The sequence below is a fragment of the Oncorhynchus gorbuscha genome, linkage group LG26 (assembly GCF_021184085.1).
Source record: "Oncorhynchus gorbuscha isolate QuinsamMale2020 ecotype Even-year linkage group LG26, OgorEven_v1.0, whole genome shotgun sequence".
NCBI classification, from domain to species: Eukaryota; Metazoa; Chordata; class Actinopteri; order Salmoniformes; family Salmonidae; genus Oncorhynchus; species Oncorhynchus gorbuscha.
This window is the reverse complement of record NC_060198.1, coordinates 10,552,597-10,574,173: the sequence shown is the minus strand read 5'-3', so window position 1 is coordinate 10,574,173 and position 21,577 is coordinate 10,552,597. Positions and strand designations below refer to the sequence as shown.

General features: G+C 42.1%; 1 pseudogene; it reads left to right on the top strand.

Annotated features, from left to right (window-relative positions):
- Nucleotides 1–5,988: 5,988 nt before the first annotated feature.
- On the top strand, nucleotides 5,989–13,969 carry LOC124016437 (annotated as a pseudogene).
- The last annotated feature ends 7,608 nt before the right edge of the window (nucleotides 13,970–21,577 follow it).

Here is a 21,577-nt window from a genome sequence, read left to right as displayed (position 1 = left end):
TGAAGGATATATGGCAAGTAGAAATCCGAAGTTGATGATGATGAGAGACAGATGGGAGGGTTGAATGGAACTGAAGGGTGGGACTAATAACAAGATAAACAATGTAAAGCATACCGGATCTGTAGGATGTATATAGGTTCGGAGCTTTTGTGAAATAGCATAGTTACAAGTAGAAATCAAACTGGATGGACATCAGAAATAGAGGAAGGACTAAGAACAAACAAGAGAGAACTGTTGTGGAGTAGACTGTGTCTGTAGAATGCGTATAGGATGTGTGGATTGAAGGTCGAGGCAGAAGTGTTTATTAGTTTACTTCAATTGGGGGATCGGTGGTAGGGTTTGCGGGGAATAATAATAAAGGTATATTCTTTAAAAAAGTATGTATGTCTATATAGGTATGTGTATGTGTATATATATGCATGCGTGTATGGATATGTATATTTACCCAAAAAATTATGGGGGATTGGAAATGATGCAGACAATTACATTGGAAGCAACATTCTATCCGCAATATTAAGCCAAAAGAAAAAAAAAGTGTGTGGTTTAGGTCAGGGCTCTGTGCAGGCCAGTCAAGTTCTTCCACACCAACCTCTGCAAACCATTTATGTTTGGAACTCCCTTTGTGCACGGAGGCATTGTCATGCTAAAACAGGAAAGGGCATCGTATAGAATGTCATTGTATGCAGTAGCGTTAAGGTTTCCCTTCACTGGAACTAAAGGGCCTATCCCGAACCATGAAAAACAGCCCCAGGCAATTTGTTATTCCTCCTCCAAACATTAGTTGGCACTATGCATTGTGGCAGGTAGTGTACTCCTGGCATCGGCCAAACCCAGATTTGTCGGTTGGACTGCCAGCTGGTGAAGCGTGATTCATCACTCAAGAGAATGCGTTTCCACTGCTCCAGAGTCCAATGGCGGCAAGCTTTACGCCACTCCACCATGCGCAATGCAAAGCATTGGCTGATCTTAGGCTTGTGTGCGGCTGCTCGGCCATGGAAACCCCTTTCATGAAGCTCCCGACAAACAGTTATTATGCTGACGTTGCTTCCAGAGGCAGTTGGGAACTCGGTAGTGAGTGTTGCAACTGAGGACAGATAATTTTTTACTCGCTACGTGCTTCAACACTCGGCGCTCCCGTTCTGGGAGCTTGTGTGGCCTACCACTTCACGGCTGAGCCGTTGTTGCTCCTAGACGTTTCCAATTCACAATAACAGCACTTACATTTAACCAGGGCAGCTCTAGCAGGGCAGATATTTGACAAACTGACTTGTTGGAAAGGTGGCATCCTATGATGATGCCAAATTGAATGTCACTGAGCTCATCAATAAAGGCCATTCTACTGCCAATGTTTGTCTACAGAGATTGCATGACTGTGTGCTCAATTTTTATACATCTGTCAGCAAAGGATGTTGCTGAACTGTCCGAATCCACTAATTTGAAGTGGTGTCCACATACTTTTGTATATGCAGTGGGAAAAACAATATTTAGTCAGCCACCAATTGTGCCAGTTCTCCCACTTAAAAAGATGAGGCCTGTAATTTCCATCACAGGTACACTTCAACTATGACAGACAAAATGAGAAAAAAAATTTTTTAATGAATTTATTTGCAAATTATGGTGGAAAATAAGTATTTGGTCACCTACAAACAAGCAAGATTTCTGGCTCTCACAGACTTGTACCTTCTTTAAGAGGCTCCTCTGTCCTCCACTCGTTACCTGTATTAATGGCACCTGTTTGAACTTGTTATCAGTGTAAAAGACACCTGTCCACAACCTCAAACAGTCACACTCCAAACTCCACTATGGCCAAGACCAGGAGCTGTCAAAGGACACCAGAAACAAAATTTTAGACCTGCACCAGGCTGGGAAGACTGAATCTGCAATAGGTAAGCAGCTTGGTTTGAAGAAATCAACTGTGGGAGCAATTATTAGGAAATGGAAGACATACAAGAACACTGATAATCTCCCTCGATCTGGGGCTCCACGAAAGATCTCACCCCGTGGGGTCAAAAAGATCGCAAGAACGGTGAGCAAAAATCCCAGAACCAAACGGGGGGACCTAGTGAAGGACCTGCAGAGAGCTGGGACCAAAGTAACAAAGCCTACCATCAGTAACACACTACGCCGCCAGGGACTCAAATCCTGCAGTGCCAGACGTGTCCCCCTGCTTAAGCCAGTACATGTCCAGGCCCATCTGAAGTTTGCTAGAGAGCATTTGGATGATCCAGAAGAAGATTGGGAGAATGTCATATGGTCAGATGAAACCAAAATATAACTTTTTGGTAAAAACTCAACTCATCGTGTTTGGAGGACAAAGAATGCTGAGTTGCATCCAAAGAACACCATACCTACTGTGAAGCATGGGGGTGGAAACATCATTCTTTGGGGCTGTTTTTCTGCAAAGGACCAGGACGACTGATCCGTGTAAAGGAAAGAATGAATGGGGCATTGTATCGTAGACTTTGAGTGAAAACCTCCCATCACCAAGGGCATTGAAGATGAAACGTGGCTGGGTCTTTCAGCATGACAATGATCCCAAACACACCGCCCGGGCAACGAAGGAGTGGCTTCGTAAGAAGCATTTCAAGCTCCTGGAGTGGCCTAGCCAGTCTCCAGATCTCAACCCCATAGAAAATCTTTGGAGGGCGTTGAAAGTCCATGTTGGCCAGCAACAGCCCCAAAACATCACTGCTGTAGAGGAGATCTGCATGGAGGAATGGGCCAAAATACCAGCAACAGTGTGTGAAAACCTTGTGAAGACTTACAGAATTACGTTTGACCTCTGTCATTGCCAACAAAAGGTATAAAACAAAGTATTGAGATAAACTTTTGTTATTGACCAAATACTTATTTTCCACCATAATTTGCAAATAAATTCATAAAAAATCCTATAATGTGATTTTCTGGATTTAAAAAAATAATTTTGTCTGTCATAGTTGAAGTGTACCTATGATGGAAATTACAGGCCTCTCATCTTTTTAAGTAGGAGAACTTGCACAATTGGTGGCTGACTAAATACTTTTTTGCCCCACTGTATAGTTTATCTGAGTGACTCAAACGTTATAACAAAATCAATTGGGGGGGACCCATGCCAAGACATTTGGGGAATTTTAGGGGAAACACTGCAATGTTGTTTTTGTAATATTATCACCCCTCTAGTATGTGATGTCTCTGAAACAATACAGTTATACTGATCTGTAGCATCCTGTATCTGGGCAAATATTGGTTTGGTTTGTGAGTAACTTTAACTAGTTACCATTCCATTTCCGCTTTATTCCGTGCTGTAATGTGAAGTGCTTCCAAAATAATATGAACAACAGACTAGAAGGGAGCTTGTAGTAGCTGCAGTAGGGCAGGATACTGGAGTTTTAGACTTGATATGTCAGGTCATGGAGTTGCTCCCAGTATCTCAGCATCAGCAGGATAATGGAGTGGAACCTTTAGCACAGAGCAGGCCTCTGCTGATCGCTACAACCAACCACAGTGTGAGAGTCGGTGTCACGAACAGATAGACAGAACCTCTGAGATGCAGAGACAGACAGGCAAACAGACACAGACATCAGGACAGGTTTATGATATCCCTCCCTCCTACTACAGTCCTTACTGTGGCATTCAGCAGTTTTGTACAGCAGAAGCACGCCACAGCCAAGCCGGTGTAAAACGCAAAGACTTAATCTGACAACATCACAAAGGCATATTAGTTTACCATTCATTCACAGTTCACCTTAGCATGGATTGCCATAACAGCAAGTAGCAGGGATGTGGAAGTGGAGATGAATACTCACTGTAACTGGTTGTTTGAGTTAGAGTTTGAGGCAGTGCCAACATACTTGGCGGCTTAGTTTTTCACCCCTGACTTAACCTCCCTAGACCTTCTAGCCTTGATAACCTCTGTGGCCTTCTTTTCTGCCTTTGCTATATTTGCCTCTCGGCTGGGCCTGGGGCCTTGCGGGGCTTCGGCACAAGGTTCTGAGACAAATAACAACAGTGGGGAAATCATATCACCATAGAAACCACATTTTTCACCATAGGCATGATGGTACTGAGTGACATGTCACATAAGGGTTAACCTTAGAATTAGAATCAGAATTAAAATCTGAATTCCAATACTATTAGTTCTAACTAGTAGGTGGTCCATGTGTCTTAATGGCGTTATTATCGCGTTGTAAACTGGTTTTCAACCCGTCGTATTACTAGATTGCAACCAACTGGCCTCCGTGACAACCAGACGTTTTGCAACAAAACTAAAAGATGTTTCTTACCTTTCGACCAGGGCTATCCTGGAGGCAGTCTACCAGGGCTGGCAGGCTTAGTCCATCATGGCAGCGGAATGGACATCTGCCTTTCGAGGGCTATCCTGGAGGCAGTCTACCAGGGCTGGCAGGCTTAGTCCATCATCGGAATGGACATCTGCCCGAGGGCTATCCTGGAGGCAGTCTACCAGGGCTGGCAGGCTAAGTCCATCATGCGGAATGGGCATCTGCCTTTCGAGGGCTATCCTGGAGGCAGTCTACCAGGGCTGGCAGGCTTAGTCCATCATGGCCAGCCGAATGGACATCTGTCTGGAGCACTTGCTCTCTAGCACTAGCTTGGAGGGTCCCAGCCTGGGGTATAGGAACATAAGGAAATACATAGAACTTAAGGCCTCCATTATTATGCTCACTTTTCCAGCTATAAACCATAACCTTAGAATTACAATCAGAATTCAAATCTGAATTCCAAAACTATTAGTTCTAACTAAACTCAGCAAAAAAAGAAACGTCCTCTCACTGTCAACTGCGTTTATTTTCAGCAAACTTAATGTGTAAATATTTGTATGAACATAACAAGATTCATCAACTGAGACATAAACTGAACAAGTTCCACAGACATGTGACTAACAGAAATGGAATAATGTGTCCCTGAACAAAGGAGGGGTCAAAATCAAAAGTAACAGTCAGTAACTGGTGTGGCCACCAGCTGCATTAAGTACTGCAGTGCATCTCCTCCTCATGGGCTGCACTAAATTTGGCAGTTCTTGCTGTGAGATGTTAACCCACTCTTAAAAAATTAAATAAGAAAATGTTATCCCACTCTTCCACCAAGGCACCTGCAAGTTCCTGCACATTTCTGAGGGGAATGGCCCTCGCCCTCACAATCCGATCCAACAGGTCCCATACATACTCAATGGGATTGAAATCCGCGCTGTTCGCTGGCCATGGCAGAACACTGACATTCCTGTCTTGCAGGAAATCACGCACAGAACGAGCAGTATGGCTGGTGGCATTGTCATGCTGGAGGGTCATGTCACGATGAGCCTGGAGGAAGGGTACCACATGAGGGAGGAGGCAGTCTTCCCTTTAACGCACAGCGTTGAGATTGCCTGCAATGACTACAAACTCAGTCCGATGATGCTGTGACACACCGCCCCAGACCTTGACGGACCCTCCACCTCCAAATCGATCCCGCTCCAGAGTACAGGCCTCGGTGTAATGCTCATTCCTTTCGACGATAAACGCAAATCCGACCATAACCCCTAGTGAGACAAAACCGTGACTTGTCAGTAAAGAGCACTTTTTGCCAGTCCTGTCTGGTCCAGCGACGGTTGGGTTTGTGCCTATAGGTGACGTTGTGCCCGGTGATGTCTGGTGAGGAGCTGCCTTACAACAGGCCTACAAGCCCTCAGTCCAGTCTCACTCAGCCTATTGCGGACAGTCTGAGCACTGATGGAGGGATTGTGCGTTCCTGGTGTAACTCGGGCAGTTGTTGTTGCCATCCTGTACTTGTCCTGCAGGTGTGATGCATGCCTTAGGCACGTTCATGCAGATGAGCAGGGACCCTGGGCATCTTTCTTTTGGTGTTTTTCAGAGTCAGTAGAAAGGCCTCTTAGTGTCCTAAGATTTCACAACTGTGACCTTAATTGCCTACCGTCTGTAAGCTGTTAGTTTCTTAACGACCGTTCCACAGGTGCATGTTCATAAATTGTTTACGGTTCATTGAACAAGCATGGGAAACAGTGTTAAAACCCTTCACAATGAAGATCTGTGAAGATATTTGGATTTTTACGAATGATCTTTAAAATACATGGTCCTGAAAAAGGGACGTTTCTTTTTTTGCTGAGTTTAATAGCTGGTCCATGTGTCTTAATGGCTTTATTATCGCGTTGTAAACTGGTTTTCAACACGTCATATTACTAGATTGCAACCAACTGGTCTCCATTACAACCAGACGTTTTGCAACAGAACTATAAGACGTTTTCTTACCTTTAGGGGGCTGTCAAGGGGGCAGTCTACCAGGGCTGGCAGCCTTAGTCCATCATGGTCAGTGATGTCTGTCTGGGGGACCTGCTCTCCAGCACTAGCTTGGAGGGTCCCAGCCTGGGGTATATGAACATAAGGAAATACATTTAACCTTAGCCCTGAATTAATTATGCCCACTTTTCCAACTATAAATCATATAAATCTGTTTTTACAGCATATAGGTTATACTACCAAGAAGATAGCCTCATTACATATCAAGAGGGATAGCCCCAGAATGAACAAACATTTTTTTTTAAATCACTTATGAGACTTACTTTTAGAATCATTTTTCTCAACGGTTTATGATTTCTATCCATTGTGCTTTCAGGCACCCTTCAGATTGGACCTGACATTTTTTTAAATAAACAAATACATTTTAAAATACATTTCAAACATTTTTTTACAACATCTTGGCCAGTTATGCTGTACTCACACAGAATGTCTTCTTTGTCCACTCAAAGTGATTTATTTGAACATGAGGATGACTGTCCTTTGCAAAGCATCAACTCAACTGAGGCAAAAGTAGCGCTCTGAACATTTTCTTGAGTTCGTTTACGTCATAGGCGTCTATATCTCGTCTTACATTATGACGTCAACTACAAAAGCACAGAGCGACCACTCCGGGAAATGAATGCATTGTTTCTGATCAGAAACGATACCTGAAAAATGTTTACAATGTAACCCAATTAAATTAGGTTCAGTGAGGTTTTATCGTATTATATGGATAAATGTTGCCCTCTGTTGGCCATAACTGATATATTACAGTCAAATAAATCAAATCATTGATGGTTTTGGTGAGGGAAGACAGATGTAGTAAACTGATATGATCAGGGCATGCACACATATTGCCCATGAATTAATAAATGTTTTAAGCCAAATGTCTATTTGTCCAAGACAGTCATTGTTACGCCTTTGCTCAAATTGCCCAATATAGCTTCATGTCACATATCTATCATAATTTCTACAAACTGGATGAATGCAGGCTGTTGGTTTGTAAATGTTGTAAATAAATATGTATATAGTATGCATATGTAACAGTTGTTAAAGTACTATGTGAATTTCACCAGGTTCATATATTATTAGTATGTCGTGTTGATTTGTTATTATGCATGACTGCATCCTGGCTGAAGTGGAGTGTGTTCTTACGTTTTGCCCTGCGTGCTCAAATCATTTTGTATCCTGAGAGAGGTAGTCACGCTTTTTATGTCTTCAGAAAAGTTTGATTATTTTCAGTACAAAGTCATACACACAGTGTTTTGTTCATGAATAATGATGTGTATTTAGAGGTTACTCATAAGTAGATGGTATTGTTAAGATGCACTTGTAATTGTACTTTTTAGGATATCAACATTCTGAATTCAACATGTGGTTAATAGCTAAGGTATTAGCAGGCTATTTATTGTATGTGTGAACGATGGCTAGCTCCTCGAATGATCCCAGTCCCTCCTATTGTGTATCTGCTGTAGAAAGTGGCCACGATTCGCAGAACATATGTGCTCTACAAATGTTTTATTTCATTTTGGATGCAGGTATGTGGTTTTATCATGTTATGTATAATGCTCTACAAATGTTTTATTTCTACAAATTTTGGATGCAGATGCAGGATGCAGAGAGTGTTCTGCTGCAGATGATTAAAACTACCTGGTCTCCAAAGTCCACGTCTATAGTCTCAATCAACCACACACAACGCAGAGTTACAGCGGGGCAGTATAGCACCGGTTACACATATTCTTATTATTGTTTCATTCACTTATCTTTTCGACCTGCACTGTTGGAGTTCAGATCTTAAGAATTTCACTGTACCCTATAAATCTAATCTAAATTCAGATTTTTTCTGGATGAGGAAACCTAGTCATACGTAGCTATAATTGACAGAAATCATAAATGTTTACATTATTGCTGAATAAGGCTATCAGTGTACTTTTTTCATACCAGTGTTGTCAAACAAGAAATTATGCCTACAATTTAGTTTAGGGCAGCTGGCGAAATCCAGATCGGCATTTGATGCAGATATTGAAAATCAAGATCGGCATTAAATTAGACGGTTCGTTTTCAGGCCGGTTTGGTGAGATTGCCTTTAAAATGGACCAATAGTGGCCACGAATACACGAGCACCGTGCTTACTGTCCCTGTGAACCGAGCTAGCAGTGATACTCGAAGCCGATTTTAATTGCATAAAAAATGTGCAGTATTGAGTCATTTCAATATCTGCATCAATTGTAAATAAGAAACATATTTTTCTTTCCATAATGCTCACAAATAGCAGCCATGTTCGGGTATATTTTTGTTAAAATCTTTGCGAAAACCTTGTGCAATCTGGCTAGCTAACTAACACATTTAGCATTGCGTCAAGCTAACGCTAGTACTAGCACGGTCGTGTCAGTTAGCAGTTAACTGCTGCTAGCAGTGTGTCGCAGGTTGGTTCCGAGAATTACATTTTAGGTCAAGTTAGACCCTAGAAATGTCTTGCTCGTTATTAATTTGAGCCAACGTTATTTCTGAATATTCACCTTGCATTTGGAACATATTTCCCTTTATTGCACTTTGCTGTCACAAAGTTTGAATGAGGAGGTGGCTGCCATTGTTTGTGCGGAGAGTGAGGCAACCCTGTGCTAGACGGTGATGTTTCACTAGGATTCAATTCAGAAAGTGAAATGACAAGAATTGGAATCCTCATGTAATATAACTAAGGTTAGATGGTGAGGAATTGTACATAGATGATGGAATTGGCATTTCAATTAACCTTCTGAATTTACTGTATTGTTGATACAGCGCCCACCCCCAACTAGTCTCCAGTCTTTCCTAGCTTCAACTAACGCAAGTACCCCTTCTCTAGAATGGCAGAGAACGACGTTGACAACGAGCTGTTGGACTATGAAGAGGATGAGGAGCCTCAGGTTGCCACACCTCCGGGCAAGAAGGAGGTAAAGGGCTCTTACGTCTCCATCCACAGCTCCGCCTTCCGAGACTTCCTGCTCAAACTGGAGCTGCTCCGCGCCATTGTCGACTGTGGCTTTGAACATCCCTCTGAAGGTGAGCCTCACAGGCACTTCCCACCTTCAACCAAGGACTGTTTTTGACTTTGTCCATTCTGTCTGTGTCAAATGGCACCCTATTCCTGACATAGTGTACTACTATTGAGCTGGGCCCATAGGGCTTTGTTCAAAACTAGCGCTGTGTGTGACTGGGCCCTGGTCAAAAGTAATCCACAATATATAGGGTGTCATTTGGGACTCTGACTATGTGTTATACATGTATGCCCCTTCAAGCATCACATCATACTCAAACTGGTCATCTCTGTATACCTGTCGCAAGACCCACTGGTTGATGCTTGTTTATAAAACCCTCTTAGGCCTCACTCCCCCTCCCCTACCTGAGATATCTACTGCAGCCCTCATACTCCACATACAACACCTGTTCTGCCAGTAACATTCTGTTAAAGGTCCCCAATGCGCAAACATCCCTGGGTCGCTCCTCTCTTCAGTTTTCTGCCCCTAGTGACTGTACAGTTTTATCTCAATCTCTTCATTCAAAGACTCAATCATGGACAAAGCAGCCACAACTGTCAGTGTGATGTGTTGTCTACCCTTCTTGCCCTTTGTGCTTTTGTCTGTGCCCAATGTTTGTACAATGTTTTGTGCTGCTACCATGCTGTGTTGTCATGTGTTGATGCCTTGCTATGTTTCTTGAGTCTCTCTTTATGTAGTGATGTGTGTTTTGTCCTATATATATTTTTTAATGTTAAATCCCAGGCCCCAATCCCCGCAGGAGGCCTCTTGGTAGGCCGTCATTGTAAATAAGAATTTGTTCTTAACTAACTTCCCTAGTTACGTTTCTGTCTTTCAGTCCAACATGAGTGCATCCCACAGGCCATCCTGGGCATGGACATCCTGTGCCAGGCCAAGTATGGTATGGGCAAGACTGCTGTGTTTGTACTGGCCACCCTGCAACAGATTGAGCCTGTGGACGGGCAGGTGAATGGTTGAATAATGACATTGTGGAATCAGCAACTGATTTGCTGTTACATCCTCCCTCCTTTACTAAAAATAGCTTTCGATGGAGAATCCATTGAGTGCTTTGTAGTTTAGGAATAGGCTTAATCTGTATCTGGGGATACTTGCAAAAGAAAGTGTCTAATCGCCAACTTTATTTAACCTTTATTTGGACTAGGCAAGTCAGTTAAGAACACATTTTTATTTTACAATGATGGCCTACCCCGGCCAAACCCTAATGACGCTGGGCCAATTGCAGTCTGAATTTGTTCTCCTTTTAATCTCACTGTTTACACTGCTGTTCTATCCTTTTGCATAATCTTGTGTGCTTTTTGTTTCTCTGCTGTCCAGAGAGCTCTGTATTAAACATTCTCCCCTACCTCTCTCTCTGTCTACCAGGTGTCTGTGCTTGTGATGTGCCACACACGAGAGCTGGCCTTCCTGATCAGCAAAGAGTATGAGTGCTTCTCCAAGTACATGCCTACTGTCAAGGCAGCCGTGGTCTTCGGGGGCCTGTCCATCAAGAAGGACGAGGACACACTGAAGAACTGCCCCCACTTTGTGGTGGGAACGCCTGGCCCTCATCCGCAACAAGACCCTCAACTTGAAGAACGTGAAGCACTTTGTCCTGGACGAGTGTGACAAGATGCAAATTCAGACCACAGTAGGACAGGGGGGCTGATGCCAGATGTGAGTGACGGGAGCATGGAGTAAGTTGAAACGTCACAGAGGAACGGTCAATTGAAAACGTGTTCCAATGTACCTACTAGCATACCACTTAGAATGCACTTCTAATATACTGTCTGACTAAGTAGTAGTGGATCTTGGAACAGGATGTGATAGATGGTGTGACTTAAGTAAGGATTTAGCCAAAACGTAGGAAAGTATTTACATTTTATGTAGTCCTCAGATTTCAGGCTGAGTGGGTTGACTTTTTTTTGTGGCGGCCATATTATTTTCCTATCGTCTCTCCCTCAGACATGAGGTGTGATGTTCAGGACATCTTCAGGCTCACACCCCACGAGAAGCAGTGCATGATGTTCAGCGCCACCCTAAGCAAAGAGATCGATCCGTCCTGTCTGCCGCAAGTTCATGCAGGGTGTACGTTGAAGGGTTTCTTATAACCCGTGGTTATGTGCATGTTCTGAAACTTAAAGTTGCAGTTTTACACACACACACACACACACACACACACACACACACACACACACACACACACACACACACACACACACACACACACACACACACACACACACACACACACACACACACACACACACACACACACACACACACACACACACACACACACACACACACACACACACAGATGAACCCATCTCCCTAAGTTGCACTTTGAATAGGCAATCGGCAGTACAATCATTAATGAAGCATCTTCTTCGCCCCTGTTTTGGAGGGATAGGTCTGGAGAAATTTAACCACTCTGAAATTTGTAGAGCTATATGCAAGGACTGACCGTCAATGAGTGTTTTGAGACTATATAGTTTATTTTTGCGTTTACTTTGTTTACAAGCATTGGAATGAAACAAGCTTGTATTTTGGGTTCTGGTGGGGTATGAAAGTTGAACTAAGCTCATGGGCATTTGTTATTCTTTTCATTTTAAATGTCTAAAAATTGATGTAGAAACTACTGATTGCCCCCTTTTTTTGTTTTTAAAAGGATTTTGGATATGGCTTAATATTCATGTAATAAGTTCCAATCTAGCCCCTCTAAGCTTTGCCTGCTCGTGACTGTCTGTCTCACAAGTGGCCAGAGTTGACCCTCTCTTAACCTGGGTCTGGGGCTCTGGACATTTTCGGGAGGAACAGTCCTGGCATTAAAGCTGTGAATATTGAAAAATTAAGTTCCATCCAGCTCTAGTACTTGTAATTGATGTTGACAATCACATTTGTAGTTTTCCATTCACCAACACACCGAATGTGGTTTACTCCTGTTTTTCACTTAATGTGGCTAGTTTTATAAAACTGTCCCAAAGAGTGACACTTTCCCCATGTTTTATTCATTAGGGCACACTAGCAAAATGTTTAGCACTGGAAGTCCTGGTAGTCCCTCCATGTGTTCTGTTTGGTGCTTAATGAATATCTCCTGTAGCCCATGGAGGTGTTTGTGGACCATGAGACCAAGCTGACGTTGCACGGCCTGCAGCAGTACTACTGCAAGCTGAAGGATAGCGAGAAGAACCGCAAGCTCTTCGATCTGCTCGACGTGCTCAAGTTCAACCAGATACGGACAGAGGTGTTTTCAGAGAGTTGAATGCTAAAACATAATTTATTTTAGTTTTAATCTGAGTGAGTTGAATGTATTTTGTCCATGGATTTGAAAGTCACGTTTTTAAATACAATTTTACTCATTCAAGTGAACTAAGTCTATGCACCGACAAAGTTTCTGCCTGTGAGTTTTATGCCCTGTGTTTTTCGTCTTCAGAGTGTACATTTATTTCACCAGGGTAAAGCCAGGGTGCCATATCAGATGCAGCATGGGTTTTGTGCCCCATGTTTGTCTTCGGTGTCTCGCTGCCATTTTCTCCCCTGTCTGAAGGTGGTGATCTTTGTGAAGTCTGTGCAGCGCTGTGTGGCTCTGTCTCAGCTGCTGGTGGAGCAGAACTTCCCTGCAATCGCCATCCACAGGGGCATGGCCCAGGAGGAGAGGTGGGTTCTGATGGAGAGGACAAAATCACTGGCTAATCCCTACAGTCTATGCACTTGTTAAAATCTGAGCAGTTTTGATTGGTATAAGCAATATTAGGATATTGCTTACACTTCAAGTCATCTCAGATATTAACAACTGCATAGGGTTTAGGGGTAGATTTGGGATTGGGTCTTGGCTTTCATTGGGAATTACTGATTTGGACAAAAGAATGTCCTCGACTTTTCCGTCCTCTTATCCGTAAACCGATAAGTGGTTGAGGGAGTGTCAATTCGTTAGTTAGGCAAACGGTGTCCTCGCCTCCTGCTGAGGAAGCATACGTGTCCTTTGCTGAAGTTGAGATCTACCCCTCCCCTTTCAATCAGCTGTTTACTCTGAGAAGCATGCACATATTTAAAACGATAAGTAGCATATTGTTTTTACCCATACAATGTCTAGCTAAATGTCTTTTATTACTTTACACATTTTAATTTGGGATTCCACCCCTGTAAATGTCATCTGCATTATGTGTGAATGGAGTCTAATTTCATACAAGCACATTTCCTCCTCTCCTCAGTTACTGTTGACTTTTTTTCAAAAGGAGAGGAATGAGGAGTTGCACAATCAAATTGAGAATCTCATTTACTTGCACATTTTCTATAATAGTCATGTAGCAGAAGCTGTTATCCAGATCGACTTAACAAGAACTTTCTCTCAGACAACATGTTTGTGGGTCACAGTTTCAGTGTACCCACAGGAGTGAAGCAGGATGTATAATGCCTGTTCTACTTATTCTAAATCTATGGGTGCCCCCCTTCCTCCCCCAGGCTTTCCCGGTACCAGCAGTTCAAGGACTTCCAAAGGCGGATCCTGGTGGCCACCAACCTGTTTGGCCGAGGGATGGACATTGAGCGATCATCTTCAACTACCACATGCCTGAGGATTCCGACACCTACCTGCACAGAGTGGCCTGTGCAGGCAGGTTCGGGAAAATGTCATTATTTCAGTCCATGGCCCTGTACAGCGGATGTTATCTAGAATCGAGATGAATCTAATGAATAAGTTGCTTTGATGGTAAGCTTGAATGAAGAACAGACACATTTGGGCTAATTAGCTAATATCATATCATCCGGTGAAGCTCCCTCAGACTACCCAAGTTCCCTAAACACAACCACATTTAGAAGAAGAATTGCTTCCTGAATTCCTAGTGTAGGCAATAAGCGCCCTCCTGATAATCACGTTTCCATGAATACCAAGGGGAACACGGCTTTAAAATACACACTTCCACCATCCTCCCTCCAAAGGAATTGCAAAGCAATGCGATGTGACTAATAATTTATTCTGCAATGGTAGTGAGTGTATTGTCGGAGGGGGGGCTAGATCTGACCCTGATCAGGTCTGTGATTCAATAAGATACAGATTAAAAGGATCACCAGCATTGCTGCGTTAACCTCAAATGGATTACAAACAGATTTAACACTGTACACCAACATAACCCCAGATGCCATTGCATTTGCCTAGGCATTAATAGAAAATACACACATAAACGATACACGGTATGTCCATGGGATTGGTTTAAGCCTCACTTTCCCAAAGTAGATGAACCAACCAGATCCTCTTTTCGGGGGCACTGATCGAAAATGATCTGGGACCAGTATAGTTAGTGTGTCGCCAAAAAGAAACCATCTGACCTATTACTATTACACCTGTGCCACTTTGGTACAATAGCCTCAGTACATTGTGTCACCAGTTGATTGTGTGTTCATTCAGCTCTATATTAACACCACATGAAACCTCCCTCTGGGGTTACAGAACAGGTCTGGATAGTTTGCCACACACTGGAATGGGCCAATAGAGAGGTGATGTTAATTATACTCCCAGAGAGAGTGAACTGAGGTGAATCATTCCTGTACATTACCAGACACCAGTGATCTTAGAAAACAAGTGCAACCAAGACAACCGCTCTGGTGAAATGGTTGCCCGGGCTTGTTTATCATAATAAAGGGCAAGGCCCTGTTCACCTGACTAGGTGGAGAAATAGATGTGGGGGGCGTGGCCAACAGCGCCTTCTCCGGCCAACATTTATAGAGGCCCTCCCATGGCAGCAGAAACAAAATGTCGCAATTCTAGACATTTTGCTATGGGGAAAAGAAAGCATTTTACAGTTTAATTAAGCTACTTTCCTGCAATTCTACACATTTTGCCATGGCTTGTGTTGTGTTCTTATGCTACACTTCATGACCAAAAGCTTGTCAAACATCTCATTACAAATCATGGGCATTATTATAGAGTTTGTCCCCCTTTTGGTGCTATAACAGCCTCCACTCTTCTAGGAAGAGTTTCCACTAGATGTTGGAACATTGCTGCGGGGACTTTCTACTTGCTTCCATTCAGCCACAAAAGCATTAGTGAAGTCGGGCAATGATGCTGGGCGATTAAGCCTGGCTCGCAGTCGGTGTTCCAATTAATTCCAAAGCTGTTCACTCATGTGAAGGCCAAATTACAGAGGAGGAACTGCTTGAGGCAATTGGGGCATTTAAGGATGGGAAAACTCCAGGGCTGGATGGCATACCAGTGGAAGTATACAAAAGTTTTTTGGTATACTCAAAGGACCATTATTGGCTTGTTTTAACCACTCCTATATAAATGGTAGATTATTAGACACGCAACAAGAAGGTCTGATATCATTATTACTGAAACAGGACCCAAGTGGTACATATAAAGATCCAGTCCATTAAAAAAAATGGAGACCTCTTACACTTCAGTGTTGTGATGCAAAAATCCTAGCAAAATGCTTGGCACATAGAATTTTAAAAGTATTGTCAGATATTATTCATCCTAATCAGACAGGTTTTTAACATGGACGATACATTGGAGATAATATAAGACAAGTACTGGAAACAATAGATCACTATGAAATATCGGGGACACCAGGCCTGGTTTTCATAGCTGATTTCAAAAAGGCTTTTGATAAAGTACGACTGCAGTTTATATATAAATGCCTAGAATATTTCAATTTTGGGGAATCTCTTATAAAATGGGTTATGGTTATGTATAGTAACCCTAGGTGTAAAATAGTAAATAATGGCTACATCTCCGAAAGTTTTAATCTAGAGGAGTAAAACAAGGTTGTCCACTATCGGCATATCTATTTATTATTGCCATCGAAATGTTAGCTGCAAAGATTAGATCAAACAATAATATTAAGGGATTGGAATTCCGGGACTTAAAAACTCTTAAAACCACAATTGGAGTCTCTCGACGGCCTCTTGGAGGATCTAGATACTTTTGCTATCCTCTCTGGATTAAAACCAAATTATGATAAATGGACCATATTACATATTGGATCACTAAAAAAATGCACACTTTACATTACCATGTAGTTTTCCAATTAAATGGTCTGGCGGAGATGTGGACATACTCGGTATACAAATCCCAAAAGAAAGAAATTCTCACTCCAATAATATTTTATAGAAAGTTAGCAAAAATAGATAAGATCTTGCTACCTTGGAAAGGAAAATACCTGTCTATTTGTGGAAAAATCACCCTGATTAACTCCTTAGTTATATCACAGTTGACCTATTTGCTTATGGTTTTGCCTTCACCTCGTGACCTGCTTTTTAAACGATATGAACAAAAAATATTCAATTTTATTTGGAACGGAAAACCAGATAAAATTACAAGGGCCTATTTATATAACGAATATGAATTCGGTGGGCAGAAATGATTAAATATTAAAGCATTAGACCTCTCACTAAAGGCATCAGTCATACAAAAGTTATACTTAAATCCAAACTGGTTCTCATGTCTCATCCTATATTCAGGAAGGGCCTTTTCCCCCTTATTCAGATCACACCTGCTCACTTTCGGTTTTTTGAAAAGGAAATAATCTCAGAAATATCTTTATTTTTTAAACAAGCCTTAGAAAGTTGGTTGCAATTTCAGTTTAATCCACCTGAAAGGACGGAACAAATAGTACAGCAAATATTGTGGTTAAATTCAAATATACTATTTGATTAAAAAAAATATTTATCGAAGACATTTTTTAAAAAGGTATAATTTTAGTGAATGATATCATAAATAGGACTGGTGGAGTTATGTCACACATGCAGCTAACACAGACATATGGAAATGTCTGCTCTACCCAAAATTACAACAAATTAATTGCAGCATTACCATAAAAATGGAAGAGGTAAGTAGAAGGGGAAAAAAAGTAAGGAACTTGTATGTCGGCCCTGTATTAAAGAACATAAATGGTTAAAGAAAAGTGTGATAAATAAAAACATATACCAATATCATTTAAGGACCAAAAAAAACTGACCGCTGTGCCATATAAATTGCAAAATAGTTGGGAAGAGATTTTTGATGTACCCATTCCATGGCACATGGTTTATGAATTGATACGCAAAACAACGCCGGATTCAAAACTTCTAATTTTTCAATATAAATTACCATACAAAATTCTTGCAACTATAAGAATGTTATATATATGGGGGATACAATCTTCCCAGCTCTGCAGAATCTGCTGTGAGGAGGCAGAGTCATTAGATCATTTATTTTGGTATTGTCCATATGTAGCTAATTTTTGGTCACAAGTCCAGGAATGGCTGAAGAATTGCAACATTTGCCTAGAACTAACACTACAGATAGCAATACTGGGTGATTTGAAAAGCCATAGTCAATCAATCAATAATATAATAATTATTTTGGCAAAAATGTTTATTTTTAATTTACAATCTGTAGAAGCTATTGGAATAGGAAGGTTCAGTTATTTTGTGAAACAGCACAGTTGAAGGATATATGGCAAGTAGAAATCCGAAGTTGATGATGATGAGAGACAGATGGGAGGGTTGAATGGAACTGAAGGGTGGGACTAATAACAAGATAAACAATGTAAAGCATACCGGATCTGTAGGATGTATATAGGTTCGGAGCTTTTGTGAAATAGCATAGTTACAAGTAGAAATCAAACTGGATGGACATCAGAAATAGAGGAAGGACTAAGAACAAACAAGAGAGAACTGTTGTGGAGTAGACTGTGTCTGTAGAATGCGTATAGGATGTGTGGATTGAAGGTCGAGGCAGAAGTGTTTATTAGTTTACTTCAATTGGGGGATCGGTGGTAGGGTTTGCGGGGAATAATAATAAAGGTATATTCTTTAAAAAAGTATGTATGTCTATATAGGTATGTGTATGTGTATATATATGCATGCGTGTATGGATATGTATATTTACCAAAAAATTATGGGGGATTGGAAATGATGCAGACAATTACATTGGAAGCAACATTCTATCCGCAATATTAAGCCAAAAGAAAAAAAAGTGTGTGGTTTAGGTCAGGGCTCTGTGCAGGCCAGTCAAGTTCTTCCACACCAACCTCTGCAAACCATTTATGTTTGGAACTCCCTTTGTGCACGGAGGCATTGTCATGCTAAAACAGGAAAGGGCATCGTATAGAATGTCATTGTATGCAGTAGCGTTAAGGTTTCCCTTCACTGGAACTAAAGGGCCTATCCCGAACCATGAAAAACAGCCCCAGGCAATTTGTTATTCCTCCTCCAAACATTAGTTGGCACTATGCATTGTGGCAGGTAGTGTACTCCTGGCATCCGCCAAACCCAGATTTGTCGGTTGGACTGCCAGCTGGTGAAGCGTGATTCATCACTCAAGAGAATGCGTTTCCACTGCTCCAGAGTCCAATGGCGGCAAGCTTTACGCCACTCCACCATGCGCAATGCAAAGCATTGGCTGATCTTAGGCTTGTGTGCGGCTGCTCGGCCATGGAAACCCCTTTCATGAAGCTCCCGACAAACAGTTATTATGCTGACGTTGCTTCCAGAGGCAGTTGGGAACTCGGTAGTGAGTGTTGCAACTGAGGACAGATAATTTTTTACTCGCTACGTGCTTCAACACTCGGCGCTCCCGTTCTGGGAGCTTGTGTGGCCTACCACTTCACGGCTGAGCCGTTGTTGCTCCTAGACGTTTCCAATTCACAATAACAGCACTTACATTTAACCAGGGCAGCTCTAGCAGGGCAGATATTTGACAAACTGACTTGTTGGAAAGGTGGCATCCTATGATGATGCCAAATTGAATGTCACTGAGCTCATCAATAAAGGCCATTCTACTGCCAATGTTTGTCTACAGAGATTGCATGACTGTGTGCTCAATTTTTATACATCTGTCAGCAAAGGATGTTGCTGAACTGTCCGAATCCACTAATTTGAAGTGGTGTCCACATACTTTTGTATATGCAGTGGGGCAAAAAAGTATTTAGTCAGCCACCAATTGTGCCAGTTCTCCCACTTAAAAAGATGAGAGGCCTGTAATTTCCATCACAGGTACACTTCAACTATGACAGACAAAATGAGAAAAATAAATTTTTAATGAATTTATTTGCAAATTATGGTGGAAAATAAGTATTTGGTCACCTACAAACAAGCAAGATTTCTGGCTCTCACAGACTTGTACCTTCTTTAAGAGGCTCCTCTGTCCTCCACTCGTTACCTGTATTAATGGCACCTGTTTGAACTTGTTATCAGTGTAAAAGACACCTGTCCACAACCTCAAACAGTCACACTCCAAACTCCACTATGGCCAAGACCAGGAGCTGTCAAAGGACACCAGAAACAAAATTTTAGACCTGCACCAGGCTGGGAAGACTGAATCTGCAATAGGTAAGCAGCTTGGTTTGAAGAAATCAACTGTGGGAGCAATTATTAGGAAATGGAAGACATACAAGAACACTGATAATCTCCCTCGATCTGGGGCTCCACGAAAGATCTCACCCCGTGGGGTCAAAAAGATCACAAGAACGGTGAGCAAAAATCCCAGAACCAAACGGGGGGACCTAGTGAAGGACCTGCAGAGAGCTGGGACCAAAGTAACAAAGCCTACCATCAGTAACACACTACGCCGCCAGGGACTCAAATCCTGCAGTGCCAGACGTGTCCCCCTGCTTAAGCCAGTACATGTCCAGGCCCATCTGAAGTTTGCTAGAGAGCATTTGGATGATCCAGAAGAAGATTGGGAGAATGTCATATGGTCAGATGAAACCAAAATATAACTTTTTGGTAAAAACTCAACTCATCGTGTTTGGAGGACAAAGAATGCTGAGTTGCATCCAAAGAACACCATACCTACTGTGAAGCATGGGGGTGGAAACATCATTCTTTGGGGCTGTTTTTCTGCAAAGGGACCAGGACGACTGATCCGTGTAAAGGAAAGAATGAATGGGGCATTGTATCGTAGACTTTGAGTGAAAACCTCCCATCACCAAGGGCATTGAAGATGAAACGTGGCTGGGTCTTTCAGCATGACAATGATCCCAAACACACCGCCCGGGCAACGAAGGAGTGGCTTCGTAAGAAGCATTTCAAGCTCCTGGAGTGGCCTAGCCAGTCTCCAGATCTCAACCCCATAGAAAATCTTTGGAGGGCGTTGAAAGTCCATGTTGGCCAGCAACAGCCCCAAAACATCACTGCTGTAGAGGAGATCTGCATGGAGGAATGGGCCAAAATACCAGCAACAGTGTGTGAAAACCTTGTGAAGACTTACAGAATTACGTTTGACCTCTGTCATTGCCAACAAAAGGTATAAAACAAAGTATTGAGATAAACTTTTGTTATTGACCAAATACTTATTTTCCACCATAATTTGCAAATAAATTCATTAAAAATCCTATAATGTGATTTTCTGGATTTAAAAAAATCATTTTGTCTGTCATAGTTGAAGTGTACCTATGATGGAAATTACAGGCCTCTCATCTTTTTAAGTAGGAGAACTTGCACAATTGGTGGCTGACTAAATACTTTTTTGCCCCACTGTATAGTTTATCTGAGTGACTCAAACGTTATAACAAAATCAATTGGGGGGACCCATGCCAAGACATTTGGGGAATTTTAGGGGAAACACTGCAATGTTGTTTTTGTAATATTATCACCCCTCTAGTATGTGATGTCTCTGAAACAATACAGTTATACTGATCTGTAGCATCCTGTATCTGGGCAAATATTGGTTTGGTTTGTGAGTAACTTTAACTAGTTACCATTCCATTTCCGCTTTATTCCGTGCTGTAATGTGAAGTGCTTCCAAAATAATATGAACAACAGACTAGAAGGGAGCTTGTAGTAGCTGCAGTAGGGCAGGATACTGGAGTTTTAGACTTGATATGTCAGGTCATGGAGTTGCTCCCAGTATCTCAGCATCAGCAGGATAATGGAGTGGAACCTTTAGCACAGAGCAGGCCTCTGCTGATCGCTACAACCAACCACAGTGTGAGAGTCGGTGTCACGAACAGATAGACAGAACCTCTGAGATGCAGAGACAGACAGGCAAACAGACACAGACATCAGGACAGGTTTATGATATCCCTCCCTCCTACTACAGTCCTTACTGTGGCATTCAGCAGTTTTGTACAGCAGAAGCACGCCACAGCCAAGCCGGTGTAAAACGCAAAGACTTAATCTGACAACATCACAAAGGCATATTAGTTTACCATTCATTCACAGTTCACCTTAGCATGGATTGCCATAACAGCAAGTAGCAGGGATGATGAGAAGGAAGTGAGGTTTACACAGCTGTGTGTAAATGCCAACTGTCACTTTTACTGAGCTGTAATGTTCAAATGTTCCATCCGTGTGTGTGTGGTAATCTAG